General features: G+C 36.6%; 1 pseudogene; it reads left to right on the top strand.

The window, feature by feature from the left end:
• Window positions 1–711: 711 nt before the first annotated feature.
• LOC109055129 lies at window positions 712–4,101 on the top strand (annotated as a pseudogene).
• Window positions 4,102–11,078: the final 6,977 nt, after the last annotated feature.

Below are 11,078 nucleotides of genomic sequence, written 5' to 3'. Positions count from 1 at the left end.
ATGCCACACACTGCACTTTAACTTTAACAGTTCAACACCGAACTATTTAATACAATAATCTACCTGCTACCACTGGATTCCATCCATTGCACATCCATAACATTTCTGTATCCCAGCCCACGTACACTCTGTTGCACCTTAGCATATTTTCATGCGTATATATGTCTACATAATGTAGAATGTGTACATTCTGTGTATAGTGTATAATGTGTAGTGCTAACTGTATGTATGTACATATTGCGTAAAATGTGTAGTGCTAACTGTAAGTATGTCCAATAGTACACTGTGCTGTACTGACTATATGTATGTGCATATTGCACATTTTCAACTGTTGAAGTCTGTATGGTTATATGTAAACTGTTTTGCTCTGCAATTTCTGGTGCACGCTCCCAAGAATTTCACTCACCAAGGCACATGTGCTGTGGTGATGTGACAAATAAAAGTGACTTGACTTGACTTGACTTAAATAATTATTCTCCTTACATGTATATATATATATATATTATATATTCAATGATACACTGCAAACAGCACAAAATGTGACAGAAACAAAACAGAATAAAAAAATATATATATTCAATGATACACTGCAAACAGCACAAAATGTGACAGAAACAAAACAGAAGAAGAAAAAACGTTTCACTTGAGGAGCCCGACCATTGGAATACAGAAACATAATAATGCCACCGGCGTCGCCGCTAAACTAAACAATAATTCGCTCTATGCCGCTCTGAATGCGAACATTGTGAAAGTAGTAAATACCCACACGCGAGAGTACCTGTTGGATTTACAGGCAAGCGCAAATCTGGGGCAAAACACCAGAAACAAGACACAACTAAACAAACGAAAAGGGGAACCACAAGGAACTTCTCTGGAATTTCTCTTTGGGTGTAACTTTTGCCCTCAGACCGGTAGTTGAGTCTCACATCGGGGCCTCGGGAAACGATGACTGGGTGAGGAATCAACGCGACTTCTCGCGCGACTGACGTTACCTCAGAAAAATAAAGTATCGTTTGAGCGGCTGGCGACTTAAAAGGAGGGATTTCGTCTCGCTGACCAGGAATAATGGTTGTGGAGGGTGTGAAAGTGCCAGAGTTTGCGGGAAGCTAACAGGCTATTCAGCCACACCCTCCCGCCGCTTCCTGATACGCAAGATGTAGCGGGAGACTACAACCGACGCGCGAGAGTCTCAGAAGCGAACGGAGTTCGTTATCGTCGCGGAAACCGCCTTAAAACTTTCAGCCGAGCGTTTAAAGAATGGCAAGCAAAAGCGAAACTATCTGCCACTGGACAACCGATGCTTTCTTGTTGGAGAGGGCGTATGGACAATAGATATGCATAAGGAACTGAGTTTGCCCACAGAACTTGGATTGTGTATGAAAAAGAAACGGCTGAAAGTCGTTCGGGAACGTTTTATGAATTTCCGAGGTGTCCTGGGATGATGGTGCAGTGGCGGCGGGGCGCCCGCGCGTCTCCGCTTCGGTCGGCGGGTCAGCAAGACGGTCAATACATCAGCAGCAGCACCGCTTTGCAGCAGGACTTGTATTTAAATGCATGTAATGTGCATGACACGAAGAAAACCTGAAATGACAGATTCCACACAGCAAAAGTAGAGATTCTGGAAGTCAACCTGCACTTTGCCTTCTGGGCATCTTCTTGTACATGGCACTGCAGAAGCCTTTTGTAGAAAAGAGTGTTTTTGGTTTCTTTGCATTGTTGGAGCTACATTGACAACCTGTGAAACTGATCAGACTGTGGCCTACCTTATCGGAGGTAGTTGTGAATTCTATTCTGTGCTTGTTTTTCTCATTATGCACACCTAAAATCAGATTATTTAAACATTGGGCAATTCATTTGAAGGGTTATTTAATTACAGCTCTCATCAGCTCTTTCTGCCTGTGTTGTAATTTTTGTTAAAACCCAAATATTTTTCTAAAGTACTTCCTTTATTGGAGTGAAGTTTCACATTATTTTGAGTTTTCAAAACTGAGTGGACTTTTTCTGAAGGACATTATTGGCCAGTTTCACTCTCCTTGAGAAGGTGCGGGAATCTTTTTTTTCACTGAAGAAAATGACATAAATTACATGTTCGCACAAGAGAACGTATGTTGTGATCTTTATTTTGAACATTAGCGTGACCACACTACTATGGCTAGTAGTGGCTCGGGAAAATCAGATAGTGAGGTTTCTACCAACATCCTTAGCGGAAGCTTGCAACAAAGGAAAAGACTTTCATCCATCTGTGACGCATGCAAGAGCAAAATGCAGCTGGTGGCGGACCTGCTCCTGCTGTCCAGCGAGACCAGGCCGGTGGTGAACACCGATGGGATGCCTGTAGCGGAGACGTTCGAGAAATGTCGCGACACTGTGATCGCACGAACCAAGGAGCTGTCGATCATCGTTCAGCCAGCCCAAAACCAGCAAAACATTAGAAATCTTCTACAAACCGGCCAACATACTGGACCAAATGGTCTACCTAACTGACTATCCAACTAAATACCCATCACATGCCGCTTACCTGGCAGCCGTGGAGATCCCGGGTTCCCAGACTGCCGTTTCCGGCCTGGTTGACCGCTACAAAGTCACCCGCTGCCGGCACGAAGTGGAGCAAACGTGCAACGTTCTCCGCTTAACGGCTCTGGCCGACCTGACTCCGCAGCTCCTTCTGGAAGTCTCGCAGAACATCCTGAAGAACCTCACCACGCTTACGGATGCCTCCTCTCTGGCCAGTGATAAATCCAAGGACAAGTTCGCCAAGGAGCAGTTCAAAGCCAGCGTCAAGTGCATGAGCACGAGCGCCACGGCTCTTTTAGCATGCGTGCGTGAGCTAAAGGCCTGCCCGAGCGACCTGACCCGCAACCGCTGCGTTCTTTTTAGCGGGCCACTCGTGCAGGCCGTTCATGCCCTGGTTGGTTTCGCCACTGAGACACAGTTCCTCGGCAAAGCCGCTACCATCCCCCCCGAGGGCAAAGGGGTGCAGACGGCCGTTCTGGGTGGCGCCATGAGTGTGGTTTCGGCCTGCGTTCTCCTGACCCAGGGCCTCAGGGATATTTCCCAGCATCCCGAGAACAGCTCCCAGATGCCCATCTATCGGGAGCGGCTGCGAAACTCTGCATGCGCCGTCTCGGACGGATGCACACTCCTGTCTCAGGCACTAAGGGAACGATCCTCACCTAGAACTTTACCGCCAGTTAACTCTCATTCTGTGAATTAAAACTCCTCCCCGGCACGTTATTTTGAAGTACCAAAGAATCTAATCAGGTTTAACCCCGCATACGCTCTTAAAAATAGAGGTTCCAAAAGGCTGATGATACACGGGGCCACTTTTTGAGCAATGTTGCCGTCAATGGGCAACCAGGTGAGGCACAGGACCCATGACTGATCTAAAATATCCAGATAATATCCAGATAATTTGTTACCTATTTTCAATGGGAAAGTGTCCAAGCAACATTGCTCAAAAAAGTTGCCCTGTGTATCATCAGCCTAAAGGGTTTTCAAAAGGTTTTTTTGGGTTCCAAAAAAGAACCTTGCAGAGAACATTTCTTAAAAGAATCATTAAACAAATAACTTTTTCTGCATTTAAAAGGTTCCATGGAACCGTCAATTTTGTTTTTTAAGAGTGTAGTATGAGTAAATGTAGTAATTTAAATTTTAAATGTACTTTTCTTGGCAGTTGGCTTTACTCAAGCTCAAATTTGTAGGTTTTTCTCAAACTGGATGTGATTGGGGAAGAAGTAGCTTTTACTAAAACTGACAACTTTTGTAAAATCTGTGTCGGTTGAGAATATAATATGGCCAAAAGTGGCCGTTACAACAGAAGCCTTAAAATGAAACTGAAAGTCTTTACCTCAGTGTTTAGCTGAATGGATGTCATTGAGATTTGTAGAAATCATCAGCATAATAATGTTCGTATTCCATGTGTGAATTTGTAATGAGTAAAAGCTGCTGTGAGTGTGTGCCATAGGTTTTACACTATTTACCAGACTTACAATTATATTTTAAAGTGCTGTGTTTTTTCCCTTTGCCCACGCCTCATTTTTTTTATCATGCATGTACTGGAGTATTTATTTCAAGTAATTAAAAATGTTGTTTCTTATGCGACATCTCAGTCAAAAGATTAAAATACTTTTTATTATTTTAAATCTACGATCAATCTAAGAGACCACAAGTTTTCACTGGATGAGCGAAACGTCAAAATATGTGCTTGGAGCAAATTAATCTTTAGATTTATCATAAATGATGCATCATAGCATTAGAAATAAGAGGAAATCTGACATGTTTATTCAGTCATTTTGTGAAAGTAACAGAAATTCAGTTTTTCTTTCACTAAACAGGTGGATAGAAGTTAAACCTAATAATCCTGATGCCTTTGAAGAGCTTTTTTATGCAGAAGCTTCTTTGACTAGTTCCTGGTGTGTTCCATTTGTTATCATAGTCCTTGATAAGCCTCCTGCTACATTCATCTGTGTTTGAAGTCTAGAATGTTTATCTCTGCTGCCGCACATCCTAAATGCAGGAGTTTATCCCACACATTTCCTGTACAGAAAACCATTGATTAGTTCATTGATGTAAGACACACTTTCATTTTGAAGTGTTTTGTCAGTGTTAAAGTACTTTATATCTCAGGTATAAGAAAATACAACAATCTACTTTAAGGTAAATCTCACTAAACATGTCAAGAATATGCCATGACATATTGTACCCAAAAATCAAAAGAAAAAACTTCTTATATTGTTCATATGCCTATTTACTGTTCATTTTAATCCACTATTAATTTTTGCATAATTTTCATGCCACATTAAAAAAAAAAAGAAAAAAAAAGATACTTTTAAGGTAAGTGGTCGCAAACCATTTATTTTAGCTACATTTAAAAAAAAAAGTAAACTAAATTTGTTTAAATGTAGCTAAAATAAATTGATTGCAACCATTTACCTTACAAAATTTAGTAAATTCAATTAATCATTTTTTTAATGCATGCACATTCTCATCCAAAATGAACATTACTATGTAATTCAAAACAAAATTATATATGTGAATTGTATTGTAAATTATAATTTTATTAAATATACAGCATTAATATTATATATTTCTTAAAAACTTTTCTTATATTTTCTTTCGCCTGTCTACTGTTAATGTAGTGATTTTTTTAAATTGTTTCATAACAATCATGCACATTTCATTCAAAATACTCATTACTGTAATTCAAAACAAAATCATGGATAACACTTTACGATGAGGTGTCATTTGTTAATATTAGTTAATGTATTGACTAACATGAACAAACAATGAACTATACATTTATTACACTATTTAGTAATCTTTGTTAATGTAAGTTAATAAAAATACAGTAATTCTTTGTTTGTTCATGTTAGTTTAACTAATGTTCACAAACACAGCTTGTGAATTTAATAGTGCATTAGTAAATGCTGAAATTAACATGAACTAATATTAATAAATGATGTAGAAGTATAGTTCATTCTTAGTTCATGTTAACTAATGAGCCTTATTGTAACGTGTTGCCAAATCATGACTTGCATAGTAAATCATATAATATTACTACATATACAGTAATATTGTACTCAGATTTGTTTCATATACCTATCTAATGTTAATTTTTTTTATCTACTGAGAATTTTTGCATTATTTTATAATTCAAAACAAAGTTATATATGCTTTATATAGTAAATCTCTTTTTTTATTACATATATAGTATTTATATAGTAAAATAGAATTTATTAAAATTAATTGATTACAAATTATGAAATGGTAAAATACTTATACAGTCATTGTCTGTCAATATTTTAAACTTAAACCTGATTTAAAGAGAATTGCAGGAAAAATTGCAGGCTTTTTGTGCGTAATTGTGGTTAAAATAATAGTGCCATTAAAATATTTATATAATATATAAAAATATAATATAATAATTTTTTTTCTTTTGATTTCTGTGGTGACATGTGACCATCACATGTTTTTGTAATACTAATCCTGCTAATTTGGCAGTGTAGTTCACTGTTGTAACAACCAAACCCCCTGACCCTTCCTGTCATGCTCTTTTCATGCTGAAAAACATAAAAACTGTTGCTGCACAACAGGAAGCCAAATGACCTCTTCTATCAGGAGACGCTTCCTTCAGAGCACAAAATGTCGGAGAAATAATTTCAGCCCAGGTTTCGCCCATTTCCTGCAAAAAGGAGAGAAGTGCAAGCTCTTCCCTGTCCTATTATGCAAGCGGTTCCCCTTGTGTGCTGTGAGGGTCTGTCTTCTCCCCCAGTCTCCAGTGTCCTGTTTCAAATTCATTATTATCAGTGTAAACACCTCACCTCAAAAGCAGGCAGACGTATGGCTGATGTGAGAGAAAGAGATGCCAGGAATGTTAACATCTGAAATGAAATTTGACTGACATGTTTAGGGGGAAAAGCAAAGTTTGATCAGCCGTTCGATTGTTTTCTTTAGCTCTCCAAAAAAAAACAAAAAAAAAACAGGTATAATAAATCTGTGGCAAACTAATATAAACTCACACCTGGCCAGTTCTGTTGCTGTGGATTTCGGTCTTATATTTAGTGTGCTATGGATTTGTTCTGGTGGCATTAACACCTTGTTACTCATTTGAGACCTAATAAGATGCACATGGTGAGAGTAGAATGACGCTCATAATTTATGGAAAAACCTTATCAAATGGCAGACATTGGCATCTAGTTAACATGCTGCCTCTGGGCTATAGCACTGTGTGAGGGGAATTAATATTCAATACACTTTATTTTGTTGCCCTTTCTGTCCTATCCACTAAACTCCAAAAAAAAAAAAATGTGCATTGCATCCACTAAATTACACACCTTTTTTGGATTATTATTAAACTATAATAAACTTAATGCAATGCATTTGTCAGTCATAAATATATGAAACAAAATATTTCTGCACTAAAAAAAAAAAAAAAAAAAATTAGTTTTGTAATTGAGATGTAATTTATTATTGCATCTATTTAAATCATAAAATCATATTTTCCAAATGCATTTATTCAAATAGTTTATTCTTTGAATTGACAAAATGAGAGAATTCAAGTTAATAAATGACCATTAAAGACCCAATAATAATATTAATTGTATTATTATTATTGTTGTTGTTGTTGTTGTTGTTCTGCTATATAATATTACGTTATTAAAAAACGTATGTTTAAACTTTTGACTTTTCCAGCTGTGGAAATTCCCTGATATTTCCAGGGCCATTAAAGTTTATGTTTAAAGTCTATGTTTAAATATTTAATTTCATATAAAAAATTTTTAACATGCTTATGCACATTATATGGCTAATTCTGGAATTTTATGATAAACATATAAACCTGGTTATTGTGTATTTAAAACACATTCAGTTTATTAGTAGCTGCTATTATGGAAATATTACCTGTTTCATTTCGACTGACTGATGGAAATTTCATATGCAATTCAAATACATACATTTTAAATTTAGGCCTAAATATTTGCCCATTTTCCACTTGTTTTGCTTAAACTGGCTTTAATCTGCTCATTAAGAGTGGTTTTAGGTTACAAATTGTAGTAGATTAGAGTTTGAAGATTGAGAATGAGAATTTGAATAGACTACATCCTTGATAAAAACTCTGTTAAATATAGGTTGGTTTAGGTTTAGTGTGTCAAACAACAGATGTGCTCTTGGTCAGAAGTGACGTCTCTTGGAAACCGAGGCCAAATGTCAGTGTTGTGTGATTTGATACCGATGGTATCAGATGTCCCTCTGCTCACATAAAACACACAGCCGGGTCATTGTGCCAACGTTTGCAAAGGGCAGGTCAAGTTTCATTTTCAGCTTTTCGCCGAAACTGCATCGCAGTTGGTAAATATTGATATGTTTTGGCAATAACTGCTTAAAGGTCATATTTTGAAATGTTTACATAGTAACAGACAATACCTTCTCAGGTGATATATATATATATATATATATATATATATATATATACACACATATACATATATATACATATACATACACATACATACATATACATATACATATACATATACATATTAAAAACAGAACTTGAAGCATTCAACCAATTCGTTTAAAAACACAGAAAAGATTATGAACAAAAGAAAGTGTAAATATTTTCAATGCTGCTGACTTTGGATCAAGAGGACTGATCCTCACTAATACCCAACTAGTAATTTTCTGATTTATTGTGAAAATGAATGATATGCCCATATACAACATACTAGATTACAGTTTTTCTCGATTGCTAACACACAATTCATGAAACAGTTCACTGTTTTTTCACGAATATAAACACAATCTCAAAACTACACACCACCTTGTGCAAACTCCAAACTTCCAGGTCAAAATCAAAGTTTAGTCAAAAACAAATTACCCTTGACCTCATCGCCTTGGTTTTTATTCCCCCCCCCCCCCCCCAGCTCCACTTTGTCTCCCACTACCAGGATTCATTTTCCAAAACACATAATCACTTGTGCTCTTGCTCATATCATCCTGTGATTCTGACCTGTGTGTCATCAGTTGGAACGTGTGTGCAAACAGGTGAAATGTGTTAAAAGTTTTGAGAAACGTGTCTTTGTTTTCGAGAACTGTATGAATGGTTTGGAAAATTGGGCTAAATTAATCAGTTCTAGTGTGTTAGCAGTGGAGAAAAACTGTAAAGCCACAGATGACTAATAGATGACTTTTATTATAATGGGTTTTTAGGTGAAGAAAAACGTGTAAGAAAAATGTGTGTTTGATTAAATATAAAAAGTAATGTGAAAAGTAATTTTTAGCTATCGACATGTGTGTGTGTGTGTGGATATGTATATACAGAGGGAAAGAGAGAGAATTAGAACATTCTGGAAAATCTTATGAAGATTTACTTACTATTATTATTATTATTATGTACATTCTATATAAAATATTCTATATTTTTTAAATATATTATATATTACTGTATATTATTACTATATTTAATTTTATATTTATTACATTTAACATATATTTAAATTTGGACTTTTTCAGGTGTGGAAATTACCATTTTAAAATTTCCCTACATTTCTATCAATTGTGAATCTTGATAATCAATTTATTTGAAACCTGAAATATTTATGAGAAATTTTAAAACGGTGATTTCCACACATGGAAAAGTCCCAGTTTAATTACATCATCTATAAAATGATTTTAAAAAGAAAACCTTTCCAGTAATCATCTGGAAGGGTCGAGGAAATCCAAAAGGTGTGGGAGTGCTGAAATATTAATTTGAATGGTGGGGAGAGGATATTTGTCCTGTGCCATCTGTTAGCTTGACATCTGCCCTGAATATTCAGCGTAAAGCACCCTGAAATCCTCCGAGCCTGAGACAGAGATAGAGTTTGGCAGGAATTCAGACAGAGATGAAATTCCTCATCCTTCCCCGTTGGCTGACCTTGGAACAGTTGTTTCTTCACACTGCCCTCTCATACTCCAGGACCTACATTTGACCACCAACTGCTCTCTATTTCTCTGCAGCTCTTGTCTTACAGTAGCGGTTTTGTGTTTATGCTCAGTCAATCAGTACAGCCAAACATTTTTTTCTCTCCAAAAGCCATCAGACCCTGCCCTGGCCTGTTATTGTCTCTCCTGCAGGACCAAAGGTTAGTTGGGGTGGTTCCTCATTGTCCTAAAATAAAGCCATGGCAGCTGGGATGATGACTGCGAAGAAACCTTTCCTGACATTGTCTGCATAGCGTCATTGTCTAATGAAGCCTGGGAACAAAGTTATTTCCCTGCTATGGGCCAGACGTGCTGCACGCTGCCAAATGCAGACGTCTGATTAGGTGTGTTTGCTTCTGTCAGATGAGGAGTTGAGGAAATACTCAGAGGCATTGTAAAAGCAGAAGAGACTGTCTGCAGCTTGAACCAGAGATTTTATCGGTAACTAAAACTAAAACTTGTTTTTGTAAAAAAAAATACCAAAAATAATTTAGCTATTAATAATATTTTAGCTAGCTTAGTTAACTGTCCAAGGCAGCATTTGAACACAGACACACACACACACAAATTAATATAGATATATATATATATATATATTAGTGTCAAATGATTAATCACGATTAAACATAAATACTGTGTATATTTATATGTATATATTACCTTACACACACCATGCATGATAAATAAAAGAAAACACATTTCCAGTCTTAGAGTAGCCTACACTTGTGTTTTAAAATAAAAACATACAAAAAAAAAAAACTACACAACAAACACAAACAAAAACATATAAAAAAAAAAAATATAAAACACACACAAACATAAAAAATAAAAATAAATATATATATATATATATATATATATATATATATATATATATATATATATATATATATAGTGCCTTGGCTGCATCTGTGTTGTAATCCATCTTCATACCTTCCCATTTGCTAATATGAAGCAGCACTATGAGCATCCTATGGGAACATTCCCAGAGGATGACCTCATCCCTCTCAGACGTGCAGTGTGCTGAACAAACAGATAAATAATGTGTTTACTCACACAGGGCTCAATTGTGCAATAGACAAGAAAGAAATGGGTCTTGATGGAAAACTAGCATCTGTTAGCTAAAGCCTCAGAGGAGCCGCCACACACACACACACACACACAGACACACACACACTCTCTCTCTCTCTCTGCAGTATTCCTGCATGGGCCGTACGTTCACACACATGCGCTCAGAGTGTTATGGCAGGTGTGAGAGGATGTGTGAGTGTGTTTAAGTCGATCCCATAGTCTCTGATGGATTTGAGGTCAGAACATCACACGTGATGTTTTGCTACCGGCAACAGTTTTCACTTTTACATTTATTCATTTAGCAGATGCTTTTTCCAACAGCCAAATGAAGAATGTAACAAGAGATTCATCTTAAGGTTGGCAATAACATAGAGTGCTAGAAATATAAAGTTTTGAAACAAAGTCTAGAGTAGAACAAGATAGACCACAGAGGTATTTAAAAAATAATGAAAACATATATGTTTGTGTGTGTGTGTGTGTGTGTGTGTGTGTGTGTGTGTGTGTGTGTGTGTGTGTGTGTGTTTTTAAATAGACAGCCATAAAGCTTC

This window comes from Cyprinus carpio, chromosome B7, assembly GCF_018340385.1.
Source record: "Cyprinus carpio isolate SPL01 chromosome B7, ASM1834038v1, whole genome shotgun sequence".
Classification (NCBI taxonomy): Eukaryota; Metazoa; Chordata; class Actinopteri; order Cypriniformes; family Cyprinidae; genus Cyprinus; species Cyprinus carpio.
Note: the sequence above shows the minus strand (reverse complement) of the source record. Positions and strands in the feature narration are given on the sequence as shown.